This window comes from Armigeres subalbatus, chromosome 2 (assembly GCF_024139115.2).
Source record: "Armigeres subalbatus isolate Guangzhou_Male chromosome 2, GZ_Asu_2, whole genome shotgun sequence".
NCBI classification, from domain to species: domain Eukaryota; kingdom Metazoa; phylum Arthropoda; class Insecta; order Diptera; family Culicidae; genus Armigeres; species Armigeres subalbatus.
Genome location: NC_085140.1, coordinates 199,552,411 through 199,568,598, shown reverse-complemented (window position 1 = coordinate 199,568,598; position 16,188 = coordinate 199,552,411). Strand labels below are relative to the sequence as shown.

General features: G+C 42.4%; 1 protein-coding gene across 1 annotated transcript in view; it reads right to left on the bottom strand.

Annotated features, from left to right (window-relative positions):
- Positions 1-16,188, bottom strand: part of LOC134211490 (uncharacterized) — a 709,859-nt gene that overhangs the window by 187,306 nt on the left and 506,365 nt on the right. The window contains exon 7 of the transcript XR_009979029.1: positions 5,893-6,497. The gene's annotated coding sequence lies outside the window, so the exon portion shown is untranslated. The remainder of the gene's footprint in view (positions 1-5,892; positions 6,498-16,188) is intronic.

Below are 16,188 nucleotides of genomic sequence, written 5' to 3'. Positions count from 1 at the left end.
CATTTTTTTTTGACGCTAGCGCTAATTATGTACGGGATAACGTCGACATTCCAAAGTTATTCAAAATGAACAGTAAAAAATTATCACAACATAGCGAGTTCAGCTTCAACGTCTGTTCTCTGTGGTAAAATGAATTTCCTTGTATGGACAAATCATCCGTTCTCATTAACTACCCGTCGCATCAATATGAAACCTAGGTCAAAAAGCAACAAATAATTTTTAGATTTTTTGTTCCCACGACTTGTTTCACAGTTCTAAACAATAAAAGAGATTTCATTGTACTTCCATACTAAATTTTAGATGTATACTTTCAATTTCTTCAAGACTGTTCTCCACCTCGTGTGTGTAGAAGGAACATTGAAAGCTTACGATATCTAACAGCAGATGTCACTAGTGTATATGCAATATCACATTGATGCAAACACGCAGCAACACCACCTGTCGCCTGATAATGGAAATATTGCAATTATACCATCAGGTGTAGTGGCTGTTGTTGAAATATTTAGGAAGGGCCTCAAGCGGATTTTTTGCTAGAATGCAACTGACGATCTCCTATTGAGTGCAAGAAACAGCTGTATGAACCGGTCACGCCCTTGAAGTCACTTTAGGATTAGGAGCGGAAAATTAGTACATTCAAAGTTAATTGCCTATATGTCGGGTATTAAGCCACCCGGAGTGGAAATTAATTACTATGTCTGAGACTTGATTATGCATATGTACAACATGTGATAGATTTAGTTCGGAAAAGGTATTGGAGGGAAAATTAGTTTGACACTAATTATTATAAGAGAATGCTCTGCATCTCCGTGAGCGTCACGAGAAAGGAATCGTTGGTTTGTTGAAAAGGTAATTCATGTAAAGCCACCTTAATAAGCGACTAAATATGTATTGTAAACGAAATTATTTTGAAAACTCGAAGACGAAAACCGTGTTTTAAATCAATTCAACGCAAAATCAATGTGCTTAGTTTAATAATGTTTTCCTTAGGGCCTTCCTAACTCTTAAGCGGTGCTTAGTCATGCGTTTAAACCTGGTTTTAGGCCTAAGAGGTAAAGAAGACGGCCTTTAATAAGAAAGAGGCGCTCTAAAAATACTTCACAAGAGCCCTAGTGGTACCACAGAGAACAGACGTTGAAGCTGAACTCGCTATGTTGTGATAATTTTTTACTGTTCATTTTGAATAACTTTGGAATGTCGACGTTATCCCGTACATAATTAGCGCTAGCGTCAAAAAAAATGCCACTGTGCGCTAGTGTCGTTATGCATGCAAGAGCATACCAGCGCCATCGTGTTGTCAAAATGAGATTGTGAGTTGCAATGTCGACGTCGGTGGCGTTGAGGTTCGGTGTGTTTGTTTTCACATGTTTTGCAAGAAATTTTGTTCGAGCCTCCATGTCTGTTCTCTGTGGTGGTACTGATCTGATTAATATCTAAATACATTTACACTCTGAGCCTGACCTATAAATCGGATCACTTCTGAAAAAAATAGGATAGAATAGTAAAGGATATTTTTCGTTTTCTGTTGGACATTTCTACCAAAACACTGAAGACGTTTTATAGAAAACGAAATACGTATTTGTCGACTAAGAATTGAATTATGAAGTAAGCGTTAATAGAAAAGAGGCTCATGGCAGTGAAGCCTGAATAAAGAAATAAAATAAGTCGACCGAAATCTAACCTGGCAACAGCTTAAAGAGATAGCCGGGCAACGCTCAGGATAGAGATCTTTTAGGTCGGCCCTTTGCACCACCGAAGGTGTACAGGATCCATAAGAAAGTAAGTTAATAGAAAAATGTGTATAACATTAAGTTTTGAAAACAGCTTTATGATTTTGTTCTGCGGCGCAGCCAAAATGTTTGATAATATACGACCGACCGAGACAATATGGCTCAAGTTTAAATTTGTTTCGAAATTCCGCGGAATTCCGTTAAATTTCGTTAAAGGCTAAATTTTTGTAGCGAAATTTTTGTAATTTTACGAAACGAAACGAAATCAGGAAATCTGATTTCGCCATGCTCAAATTCCGCGAAATTCCGCGGAATTTCGTTTCGAACCACCTGAAACGAAATTTTTCGAAATACCGCATATGCTTACAAATAGCATAACTTGATATCTTCATGATATTTTAGTGCAAAATATTGATATTTTCATCTGATCTTTTATCTCTTATGTCAATCATGTCCATATCTCATTTTGCTATCTTATCAACATTTGATATTATTGAGCTATTTTCGTCTACTCGGGATGTGGCACCTTGTCAAATGCCTTTAAAAAGTCAAAATAAATAGCGTCGACCTGGCTACGGTTCTCCAATTCGTAAAGCAACTCATACAGTGAATGCCATTGGGTTGGATGTCGTTGATCGCTTTTTCATGAACCCATGTTGATACTCGGAGATGATAGACTGTACTGCTGGGTATAACACTTCGTGCAAAAGACTCTCAAAAACTTTGACGAAACAGTTCAAGATTGATATCGGACGGTAGTTCTCAACACTATGTACATATGTTACCGGATTTGTACACGGGAACGATCGAAGCAAGCTTCCAAGCTTCCGGGAAAACACTATCGCTTATAGATCGATTGAAAATTGAAGCAATGGGCATTGCCAGCGATGAAGCACATTGTTTGATGAAGGTGGGCGGTAAGTGGTCGGGTCCCGGTCCTTTTGATGTGTCAAACGAGCTGAGAGCTTAAAAATATCTGCATTGCTAAAAGTGACTTGAGGAAGCCGGACGGAATACGACGGAAGACTTTCGATGTAGCTTTGAGCCTCTGGAGGAGGAGGATTGTCGTCATGTACTGAGCGGAAGAAGCTGGCAAACAAATTTGCTGTTGCGTCAGGTGATCGGGAGGAAACATACATGGCATGTATGCAGGAAAAATGAACACTTGTATCAAACTTACACAGATTTATGATAAAAATTGTGCAAATGTAAAGCGGAAGTTCAAAACACAAACCATATAAAATTATATCTAAATTTATTTCAAAATAAATGATATTCCAAAACTTTTTCTTCTTTATATTATTTTGAAAATTAAAAGCCTTTCAAAAGATATACCAGGTTTTCAAAACGCTCTCGTAATCTTAATTGATTAACTGATTGTTCAGTGCAATAAGAATATGAGTTCAATTGTTTGACTAAGTGGTAAAATTAGCCAATTATTCTCGATTTATGATTGAATTCAATGTAAGTCCTTAACGTGTTCATTTTACCACCTGTTCCCATAATTTTAATCTATTACTGACGATGGTATTTTTTCGGCTTTTTCAGTCTTTATGATAGGCTTAAACGGGTTTTGAGTCAACTATCCAACGTTTCGATGTTTATTACACCTTCTTCAGGGATAGGTGTAATAAACACCGAAACGTTGGTTAGTTGACGCAAAACCCGTTTTAGCTTATCGTAAAGACTGAAAGAGCAGAAAAAAAATACTGTCGTCAATAACCAATCACAGTCGAAAGCAACAATTAAAATTAATCTCATACTGGAAGGCCGCGAATTATGGCTTTGAATTGTTTTGCCTTTGTGCTTTTATGAGTGAAAACAGAAATTTGTTGTCAATTTGTGTAAGTTAGAACTGAGTGCCGAATGGTGATGTTGGTTTTCTTCAGATTCTCATTCATCAGATCGAGGAAAACGTTCTTCACCACCAGCGGTGGAATTTTGTTTCGTTGATACTCTTGTTAAACATTGTTTGAATTAACAACTTGATGATTCATCAGGTCCATCTGCATTAATTTTTTTTCATCGCCATTCTTTCTCCCAAATCATAACTGATATTTTTCAGCGAATTCTAGTCTTGTCGTTTTATGCCGAGGCCACAGGCGAGGAACGTGGACACTTTTACCATATTTTGTGTGCTTATCACTGTTCAATATTTGCTGAACTAGACATTTTGATACGGGAAGATTCAATTCCTGCCTGATATTCTGTAAACTGAAAAATAATGTGACGTATGCGCCAAATTTCGCCAAACTACATCTTATTTTGAGACTATAACCTAATTGAACAATTAAATTGATATCATTTCAGATTCGGGTGATTGATTTTCATGTCATGTTTACCTTACCATGTTGGTTAGAGTTTGCCTCAGAACATTTTTTTTTTGTTTTCAGTATTCTAAAATCCTACAAGTGTACGCACCACCCTCAGAGCAGAAAAAATAGAAACAATTTTACTCAGATTTTCCACCATTATAAAAATACCTGCAGACAATGCTGATGGGTAGCATCAATCATAAGGTAATCACCATCCTATAATCATCTTCGAATAAAAGTTCGACTCAGCACGAGCTTCTTCGGCGTCTGTCGAGTCAATAAATCGAAAAGAAAAGTTAGACCGTTTCATCCCCCGCGTGCCGTCAAATCAGCACAGCGTAGAAACGGATCAACGTCGGAGGTATAACTACTTATGAACAAAAGCGGACATGATTATGATTTATGCAAAAATGGAAAAGCGCGAGTCATGGTAGCGCATACAAATTGCGAAACAACGGCTTTCCCCGATGGGATGGGGAAAACTTTTCCACTTGGCATAATTTAGACTACAGCACGAGATGGAAAAGACGTTTCGATCTCAAAGAACTGCACAACATACCGGAACGTTGTTGCGATAACATAGTCGAGTCGACGACGTGCCATCACATGAGCATCGCATTTTACGGATTCGTTTGGATTTTCGCCTTAAGGCAAGGTCTACATTCGCATCCTCTTTAGGTAAGTGGTGCTGTCGCAAACTACCGAAGTAAGGTAACAGCACTTTTCAAGTCAGCACTAGCAGCTATTGGCGTGTCTATCAATATTTATGAGCCGGATGCTTCCATGGGACTGCTGCCCAGGTGTTGGTGGCTCAGGTAGTTGCTGATGTTGCGATTCCTGTTCGGCACACGTGGTGTCATTGAGTATCATCGTTTATTCTTCTGAATTCCGTTATCTCAGCTTTATCGTCGAATAATCCATTTATATTTCTTTCCTTTGCTATCTAATAAATACATACGTACCAGCACATGTGGCTTTGGTTTTTTGTTGTCCCTTCCCTTTCACAGACTGTCACAAATGTCTTACCACCCACTCTGTTAAAAAAAATGGTTGCAGTTTTTGGACGAATCTTCATCGTCTGTCAATAAGTTCTGTTGTCGATTGATCTAGATTTGATTAGAATTTTAGCAGTCTCTCGTCAAATGTCTGATACTATCGCCATAGAAACACTAAAAAATTAGAAAAAAATAGCTATCCTTTTTTCATGGGTACTGTTACCAATACTGGAGGTATTAGTAGATCAAAAAAAGAAAAATATTATTTAAAAAATCGATAATTAGGCGCTATTGCTATTTAACATAAACAACTACCAAAAATTGCTTGCACCACTAATGGGTACACAGTTCCTTTTATTAGTGGTGATAAAAAATAATTTTGGTTCACATAGTGATTCAATCCATTGATTTCTTATGAGACTCGCCATTATTGGTACAGCTGGTCCAATTTTAATAATACTGATTTAACAGCATATTTATAGCAGGCAACTGGAACCATCATAATTATGGAAAAACTTATTAAAACCCAACTACCTCTACTATTGGTGCTACCTCCACTAAGTGTACGGTTACCCTAGTTGATTTCTTTTGTATCAATGCATGCTGATATTTTTACTATGGGGAAATATTAAATACGTTTCATACATACAATGAGTCAGCTCATTTAACGAGTTTTTAACGATCAAGCTCATTTTTCGAAATTGAAACTCAATAATTAATTTCACATATTAATTGGGCATGAGCTATGCAAAATAGACGTCCATCGACGAGATTCCAATTTGCAGAAGTTAACAGTCATAATATCAATCGACATCTGACAAGCGAATCACGGCTGGTGATGATGTAATTACCCACCTTTTTCATGCTATCAAATTGCCATTCGTTTCCGATTCGTTAATTTTCCCAGCCGAGGCATGACCTCCAACAACGGAACTGGATGAGAAGCCATCATCCCCCAGCGATGGCGGCTTTATCTGTTGCTTCGGTCCGATATCACTGCCACGATTCTCCCTACATCAGATTCCGCCAACAGCAGTGGGATTTCGACGGGCATCTACCGGATGTGGCAGCTCGTGGGACGTGTCGTGCAGTAAATATTGATCATTTTTATTGTTACCATTGTCATCCGCATTTTCATCGTCATAACGCACGCCGGCGACGTTTACTCCCCGGAGATGGTTGGGCTGCTGATTGGCATCGCCGTTGGGCGTAGCGCTGCGGCTGGAGGGTTCGTTACCGCAGACATCGGGATTCCCGGCGGCGCCAATAACGACGACGTCTTGGTCCTGACTGTCGTCTACATGATGACAGACGTCTGTTATATCGTTCCGCTGACTGTGGATGGTTCCGCTGGAGCAGTAATAGGACGATTGATTGACGACGAAATTGTCTTCCGTGTCGAATGATTTATCCGAATATTCCGAGTACGAATCAAAATCGTCACAGTCAAAGTACTGGCTCTGCAAGAAAGAAATGTAATCAAAGAAGACGGGTATTAATTTATTTCAGGAATGAAATATCTTTTGATTGATCGACAGAAAAAGAAGAACCTTTATTTAACAAATGATGCATGACCAGGCATACATTTCGATTATTTTTGTCTGTTATTTCAATATACCTTTAGTTGAAATGATTTTAGTTTATTCGGAAGTAGGTCTATGGATTGTACACTTGTCACTCAGATCTTATATTTTTTCATTAAAACTCATGATTTTAGTATACATATTGTATTTAGCAAATCATATTTTATTAAATCGTGTTTTGTGGTATATAACTACCAGGTCCGAAGCGCAAAACGCGCACTGTCGACCTCCGATAACTATACCAGCAGAAGAATTCGGAGACGCATCAAGGCAGGAAATCGTATGTACTTTGGATTCCGCAAAACGCTTCGATCGAATAGAGTTCGCCGCCATACCAAACTGATTATCTACAAAACGCTTATTAGACCGGTAGTTCTCTACATAATTGGAGGACTTTTGTAAACTAGAACTGCAAGCCGATAACTCTAAAGTAAACTGGGGATGCTACGCATAATAGATTCAAAGTTTTGAATGGCGCTGTAAAACCGGAAACATTTATAATTTTGCAATTTTAAAGATATATTATCTAACCCAACAGCTAATCCACGTATGACTACTACTACTAGTCAGTGAACAACTATGCAGGATAGGTACGATAATTCTTCATTTCTCTCAATTTTTGTTGTATATCTATCTCAACTGGTGGTCTGATGTACGCTAATGCTGCAAAGAGAATACATTTCACACTAATTTTCATTTAGCCAAAATCAATGCTCGCAAGACTTACTTTGAGATTCTCTAGATCGTAAACGTTTTTTCCAGTAGTCTTCCATACGCACGTTGTAGTTTTACAAACAACAAACCATTTTTTTAACGATCTTTCAGACGCGCAATGTATTTTTGCAAACCACAGGAGAACATGGATAGAAATGATATCCGGAGGTTCTACGCAACTGTCACTGGCGTGTAGCATAAGACTGCGTGTGTGCAATGACCGAGAGGGGAATTTCCTGACAGACAAGACTATGGTGACAGCCAGGTGGAAGAAGCCTTTCGAAGATTTGTTGAACGGCGAAAATGAAAGTGTATAAGGGGCAGGATAGACATAGTCGGCGACGGTCAGGCTGTGGAACCACCAACGCTGCACGAGGTAAAGAAGGCTCTAAACGAGCTGAAAAACAGTAAAGCTGCTGGGAAGGACAAGATTTTTAAACACGGAAATGAGCAGTTGCATCAATCAATCCACCACATTATGTAGAAAATATGGGAGGATGAAGAACGGCCTGCCGGCTGGTTGGATGGCCTAATATGCCACAGGCCACAGACTAGAGTTTGTCAATTACACAGAGATCATCCTTCTGAACTCGGCGTACAAAATCCTGTCGCGTATCCTGTTTAACAGACTAAGACCGCTTGAGGAGTCCTTCGTGGGCGAATACCAGGCAGATTTTCGCGAGGACCGATTAACGACGGATCAGATGTTTGGCTTGCGGATGATCCTTGATATGTTTTGGAAGTACAACTTGCAGACTCATCATCTGTTCAATGATTTCAAAGCAGCCGTTCCTGGCGGGTACCCGGTAAGGATCTGCTATAATGGCGATATCCGTCCCCCATTCAGCAACTGTTTGACACAGCAGTTGCTGGGCTGCATCACAGTGGTTCAGGTTTAGCCTCGTTACCTGCACTGTGATTTTGCAGCACGCTTAAACGCCGGGCACTTCGAACCCCCCATGGGGTGCTTGATGATCGCAGCTTTGCTGGAACAGATCAAACAGTTGGGAGGGTTCGTGCAGCATTGTGCCTTATGTCCCTCCAATCCGCAGCGTCGACAGAGCTTGCTTCTGTCAGGGCCTTTGCAGTCCCATTGCTTGTGCCCCGGTTCCAGGCACTTGAAGCAAACTTCGGGTTGCTCGTATATGCCCACAGGGCATACCGACCACCCCACCTTGACGCTCCCTAACTTGACTACCTTGGAAGCGTCAGCTGCAGGTAGCCGAACCAATGCTACCTGTGTCCCTGCTGGACCTTTCCGTAGCCGAACGGCTGCGGTGGACGCCTCCACTTCACACTGTCGCCGCAGTGCCGTGACGAGCTCTTCGACTTCGGTGATCTCGTCCAGGTCTTTAACCCTTAGATTCACCTCCGTCGTGAGTGCCCTCACCTTGACCGTCTCGCCTAGGACTTCCTCCGCCAACTTCTTGTAGGCGGCGCCCTTTTGCGAGACGCCCCGCTTTAGCTCGAGGATCATCTCGCCCGTCCGGGTACGTCTTATTCGACGTACGTCGGCGCCGAGTTCACCGAGCTTGACGTCACTCCTCATCGCCTTCAAGACGTCCGAGTACTTAGCCTCGACCGTTTTGATGACTAGACTTTCTGCTACCCTCATTCGCCTGGGCCTTCTTTTCGGCCCTTGACGTCTTCGGTTTCCTCTTATTCTTGTCCAGGGTTCAGGAGGCGTCATCCCCCTCTATTTCCCTGGTCTGGGGCGGCTGAGAGCTCTCAGCCTGCCGTAACCCCTTACCACCGTCTTTCCTGGGTGGACGGACCTTTCCAGGTCCTTCCTCCCCGGTTTTGGAGGTACCTGGCCGGGGTTCGGCTTCCCAGCCCCACTACCCTTGTTCGGGGTAGTAACCCTCCGCGTTTTGGGGCGGCCCCAGGAGCTCATCCCCTGGAGACTGTCTCCCGTTTTTGTGTCTGCTCCGTTGGAGCAGCCACCCCGACGTGCCCGCGAATACTTGAGCCTCGGTCTGGATAGACTTTGGCACCACCGTCTTCGCTGGCACGTCCTCGGTCGATTCGACCTTGCTCAAATCCGCGAATTCTTGGGCCTCAGTCTGGGTAGACCTTGACTCCATGGATTTCACGGGTTCGCACTTGGCCGTCCCGACCGCCGTTTCCAGCTTGGCGTCCAACATCGACTTTCGAAGTTTCTGCAAGCTCCTCTTGAGGTCCTTACTGATATTATGTTTCGATGACGCAAAGTCGATTATGGCGTCCAGCTGTTCCGTCGCCACCTCGAAGGCCGAAAGCCCATCGCGTTTGCGGTTCATCGCCTCCACAAGCCATGGGCCGTCAATAACCTTTACCGGCGTTTTTTAGCCGAGAGGAAGGTTAAGTGACCCACGCTGGCGCTGCGCACTGAGCTGCCGACTATTGCCTCTGGCCTCCTAGGCGGAGACCTGAACAACCCACCTCTTGCGAAGGGGTTGTCGCCTACACTACTACCACTAGTTGAAGAATTGCCTTGGTTTTCCATTTTGGTCCCACGAGTTGCTCGGGAAAAAAGGTCCACCACGCCAGAGCCCAGCATGACGCGGTAAGGGACAATTACTGTGGAGGGTGCCCAGGTACCCCACAGGCTCCGTTAAAGGCCTAGCTTATTATTTCACCCCCCTGGCCATGCATCCCCTCGGCACGGGTCGCTTGACGCCTTGGGATTAGGGGTTAGGGACAATGGTCCCGGTCTGACTCGCAGTGACCATGGGGAGGGGTCGTCAAGCCCTTGGACAAAGTCCCTGCTGCCCCCAATGTGCTATGCCACTCCTGCCTCAGCACAACCAGATCACTCACTCCCTGCCGAAGCAGCTCACGTGCTACCCTACCGAAGTAGGGACACTCCCCAACTCACTCTAACACTCCACTGCCATGCCTCGAGGTGTCGATAGCGGTATGTAGGGACCAATCAACGATACTACGCTACGACACTCCTACCTCAGCATGTGCAGTCCATACTCAGACTTCTGCTGCGCTTCGAGGTGACAATAGCGGTGCCCCGCTATGACACTCCTGCCTCAGCACAAACAGATCACTCACTCCCTGCCGAAGCAGCTCACGCGCTACCCTACCGAAGTAGGGACACTCCCCATGCCAATTGGCACTCCCTGGGCTAGTGCTTTTGAAGCGGCACACAGTAGCTTTGATAGAGTCTGCTTACGGGCACTTGTGGTTTTTTGGGAGGGATTTTAGCAGAGCCCACTGCTAAATCCCACCACGCCCTAGGCAGTTCTCCCTGACTCACAGACAGCTGGGGAGGGGTCGTCAAGCCCTTGGACATGGTCCATGCTGTCCCTGCTGTCCCTGCTGCCCCCAAGACAGGAGGTTTGCGCAGGCCAAATAAGCCGCCTTAAAAAACAATAATTACTTATTTATTAATTTATTTAACACCGTCTTCGATACAACAATCGTACAGACTGAACTTAATTATTAATTCTATACTTCTTCTATTTTTAAAAACATTTTTGGAGATGTTGAGATCAAATTCGTTACAAATTACATTAAAAGCACGGATACAGCAGTCTAGTGGGTTGTTGTAACCATAGTTTGTTCGGTGATATGGAACAGCTAGTAGGGAAGAATGCCTTAGTATTCGGGGGGGAATATACAGCGGAGTTTGTTCAAGCAGTGTAGGGCAGTCAATATTTCCTTGTATTATATCATACACAAATAATCGCTGCATTTTCACACGTCTGGCAGATAGGGACTCCAAATTTATGAGTTGACATCGTTCAGAGTATGGAGGAAGGTTGTCTGGGCAGCATCCTTAACGCAAAGCGGACAAACTTCTTCTGTACTCGCTCGATGGTTAGCATGTGAGCTACATAGTACGGTGACCAAACCGGTGAAGCATACTCTAAAATGCTTCGCACCAACGAACAATACAACGTCTTCAGTGCATAAACATCGGTGAATTCGAAAGCGTGCCGACATTACGAAGATAATACGACTCGATACAATCGGCAACGACCTAGGCGACGAATAAAGGATCACTATTGGAAGCTTGGAACATGGAACTGCTAGGAACTCGCTAGGCTTCGCAGGTTGCGACAGGATAATCTACGATGAATTACATCCCCGCAACTTCGACGTCGTAGCGCTGCATGAAATCTGCTGGACAGGACAGAAAGTATGGAAAAGCGGGCATCGAGCGGCTACCTTCTACCAAAGCTGTGGCACCACCAACGAGCAGGGAACCGGCTTCATAGTGCTGGGAAAGATACGCCAACGCGTGATTGGGTGGCAGCCAATCCACGCAAGGATTTGCAAGCTGAGGATAAAAGGCCGTTTTATAAACATTAGCATCGTCAACGTGACTGCTCTCACGAAGAGAGACCCGACGACGACACGTGTGTCCAATCTACAAAAAGGGCGATAAGCTGGATTGTAGCAACTACCGCGCAAACACATTGCTGAACGCGAATCTATGACAAACGGTCGAAAGGACAAAATGTCGAAAGACAAAAGGTCGAAAAGACAAAAGGTCGAAAGGACAAAAGGCCGAAAAGACAAAACGTCGAAAGGGACAGAAGGTCGAAAGGACAAAAGATCGAAAGGCAAAGAAGGTCGAACGGGACAAAAGGTTGAAAGGGCAAAAGGTCGAAAACGACAAAAGTTGGAAAGGGACAAAAGGTCGATCAAGAATAAGTTGATAACAAGTCGGGTGTATTCCAAATGAATTTATGAAATGCATTTAACTTCAAGCAGAAATAACGCACTCATCTAATCAATCAAAGTTGAAGAATGAGCAATTTTCAAAGAAGGAATAATTATTTTTAAACAATATTATGAATATCTAGATAGTTCTGAATACTTTGTATACGAGTATTGAAAACAGGACAAGGGCACCGCTTTTTCAGCAGGGCAAATTGCAATAAAACGTTTGAAACTAAACACAGTCGATACACATAACATAAATTACTTACAACTACGGTATTTCCCACATCAGAATTAAATCTAACGCGTCCGTTCTGTCTCATGTTTTCACTTACTCTGTTATGTGAGATATACGACAAAACGAAACTTATGAAAACCCGAAATCTGCTGCACAGATACAGAACAGGGGCTCTGTATTCTGCATTCTCACGTAACAACCAGAAAGGCAAAAAGATTGTTGATATAGGAAATGAATGAACGTTGTATTGCGCAAGATAGCTCTTTTATTTTTTACTATTTTTAACAATTAAATAAAATTATTAAAATGAGTGCAAATAATAGATAAATATCTAGGTTTTCTGAATGTCACTTCGATCTGTCAAAATAGTGCACGCTGCAACCGAGCAGACGCAAGCATTAAAAATATACCCGTGTAAGACACACCGGTATATTTGATGTGAGGCGTGATTTGGAAATTTCAAACATCCATCTATTAGTTGTACTCACGGAATGAATTTGATTTAATTGTAAAAAATGGTGAAAAATAAAAGAGCAGAGTTCTTGCTAACTGTGTAGGGCTCTGGTGTGAGATTGATTCTCTCCTCTTCTGTTTCATGTCTATTTTGACCTTTCGTACTATTCGACCTTTCAATCTTATTGATACTTGTTTCTTTCGCCCTTTTGTTCCGTTCGACTTTTTGTCCCATTCGACGTTTTGTCCATTTCGACGTTTTGTCTTTCGACCTTTTGTCCCTAACGCTGAACGCCACCTACAAGGTGCTCTCTCAATTTCTATGCCGCCGACTAACACCAATTGCAAGAGATTTCGTGGAGGACAGAGGCGCGGCAACGTTCCGAGACGTTGATAGGACAAAAACTGGATTATCAAATCTATAGAATACTTTTACGGAATTTCAACGACTTTCCGAAGATCCTCTCAGATTTCATGAGATTTTTTCGGACATCTTCAGATCAGTTATAAATCGCCCTATGACTACTAGGACAATAATTACATTTCCACTGTTTATAGAACATTTTTAAAAAGCATGTCTTCAAACATGATTATGATTATGGATTCCTGTATTTCAAACAATTATCACTAACTTCTATACATTCGAACCTTTAGAAATCAGAAATTTCACTACGATCTATTAGTAAAGCTTATGATCGTCCAAGAATCTTTAAGTTTTATTTACCGGTTTTCTGAAATCTCAAGAACAATCTTTCTCTGAATTTCACACCATTTTCTTTCTAAATTCTAAAATTTCTTGGAAACGTAGGTATATTTGTGATTCCTACAGATTCCAATAATCCTTTGGAAGCTTTCAATGTTCTTCTTCTTAGTGGCCTGCTACCAGACATCCAGATGAACTACAATCATAATAAACTGCTTCATATTCGTATATTTCTGCGATTGTTCTCTCACATTCTTGTCTAGTTTCTCAACTTTTGGAGATGAGCTCAGCAGTCTAATGACTACCGCTTCTGTCTTACAGACAGGAGGTCTGGCATAGACTACATCCATTTTCTAAGTGAATCCTTGATCTATATTTCTGTTCATCTACCTATCCATATTAGACCTCTTCATGTTTTCAAAACGTATCAAAAATTCAACCAGTCAGCCCAGAATCACAATTCTTATGCTAAAATAAGCCTCCTGTAATTCGGATAAAATTTCGAGGTGGATCAGTCAGTCGATTTAATGTTTTTAGGCTATTTTCAAATTTGAGAAAAATATAACAAGAGATATAAATGCCGTATATTTCTCGAGATCCGAGATCACGATCTAGCCATCGACGTATAACCGGAAAAGAGTGAGGACCCCGATTGTCAAGGGCCAAAACAGAGGTCAACAGGCACGCGATATAAAACAGCAAAGTTTTGAGGATTTTTGAGCCCGCTTGGGCCAGTAGTGAAGCTGTGGAAGACCGCAACCTTTCCCGCCAGTTGGTCCTGCACCGACAAGTTGCTGGTAGCAAGAAGCGTGTACCGCCCCAGCAGGAGTGCAAAGGAGCTCAAAACGATCCCCTTAGCAGCTAAAGGAAGCCACACGCCAACTTGTGGATCCCTTTTGGTCGGCAAGCCACCGAAGAGCAAGCAGCGCACGGGTAACCTCATCAATTTCAGTCATCAGCTAACACAAAGTTTTCAGCCAGGCGACGCCAGCTGTGAACAAACAGGTCCAACTAAAGACTGCTCCATGCGCCGAGGATCGCTCTTACTTTCCATCGTCCCGATCGACCGTAGGGTGTTGGAGCAGACTCGATAAGCCCAAGCCGGAACATCAGTCACCATCGAAACATTTATCCAGCGCTGTGGCTAGGCTAGCTCTCACCGACTCGAGGAAAGAAAGACCCTCAAGCGGAGGCCGCCCGAAGGCCATAGTACCAGCCCAGCGTCGCCATCCGGGTGACGTAGATCGCCTTTCTTCGCTCCATGACCTTCTGAACGGAGAGGTTTCTCTGGTCCTCCACGAGCATCGATCCAGCACCTCAAAGGGTCCAGCTCCAAGAACTCCGACGATACCGAACGAATGCTTTAGCATTGTCCCGTTTCTGCCACAGAACCGCCGCTAAGACTCCGGTAGTGACCAACCCCCTCCCCCACCCTGGAAAAGGTATGTTTGAACGCCCACATACTCTACCTGTAGCATGCCACCCACGATTTAACTTTAAATAAAAACAAAATGAAATAGAATATACCTGTCCGTCTTTTCAATTACGGAAGCTATCCCTGTGCTCTTGTTGAAGCTATTCTTCGTTGTTTCGTCTACCTGGGGGGTTGCGTGTGCCCCTTAAGCAGGATGTTAGTCGACCTTGAGAGAACTACAAGGTGAGCTAGTTAGGGACGTCAGGACGTCCACTCCATAGACGTGAGGACGTCAAAGGAGATTATTGCAGGTTCTTAAAAATGCTTAAATTTATGTTCATTCGAAAGCTTTCGGCTAGGATATTAAGGACCCGAGCTAAATTCTACAGAAACAAGGGCCCCTCGTTAGTTATACATGAAATCACTTTTATGGACCCCTCGATTTTAGTCAATGTTTTTGACTCGCCAAAACTGTCATAACTCCAACATTTCTCAACCGATCTTAGAGATCAGCAAATCGTTGGAAAGAGGAAGAGTGTGTCCTCAATTTTCAACAATAAAAGAATACTCAAAACTTTTGAGCCTTCCAAATAAAATACTGTTATAGATATGCGCTTTATTTTCGAAACATATTTGGCGTAGAACAGTGTATGAAATCAAGGAACTGACCTCGTAGTATCATAATAACCATAAAAAATAATGTTCTTGGGTCAAATAGGCCTTAAATACATAACTTAAGTACATACATAACTTTTGATAGAAATAACATAACAATTTTGGACACAAAGCATAATATAAGTTAAGCTATCCTTCTATGTATTCAAAATCGGTGGCTGCGAACCTAGTAGAAAAATAGTTTTCAAAAATAAATCCAAGATGGCGGCCAAATTCAATATGGCTACCTGCATTTTTAATATTGCAAATTGAGGACATACTTTTCCTCTTACGAGGGGTCCATAACAGTGATTTCGTGTATAACTAATGAGGGGTCCATCTTTCTGGAGAGTTTAACTCGGGTCCTTAATATCCTCGCCGGAAGCTTTCGAATGAACATAAATTTAAGCATTTTTAAGAACCTTGTGCAAATAGTGGCCCGGTGAACCAATGGTACGTTTTTTTCTGGTGGCTATACCCTGTACATCTATTTCCCTAAAAGTGATATTTTTTTCATTCAAGATGTTTTAAAGAGTGCGAGTTTTCTCATGGTTGAATGCTTTTGAGCTGGTACGTATTGGAAAAACGAATATTTTCGTGCAGAGTTCCTATTCATGGGACACGTTTAAACGAACGATAGAAACTTAAGAACAATTGGTAAAACTCGTGTGTGATCCTATGGTCAAAAATTATCCTTGAGTCAGAGTGCAACGAACAACGAACGTTTGCATTA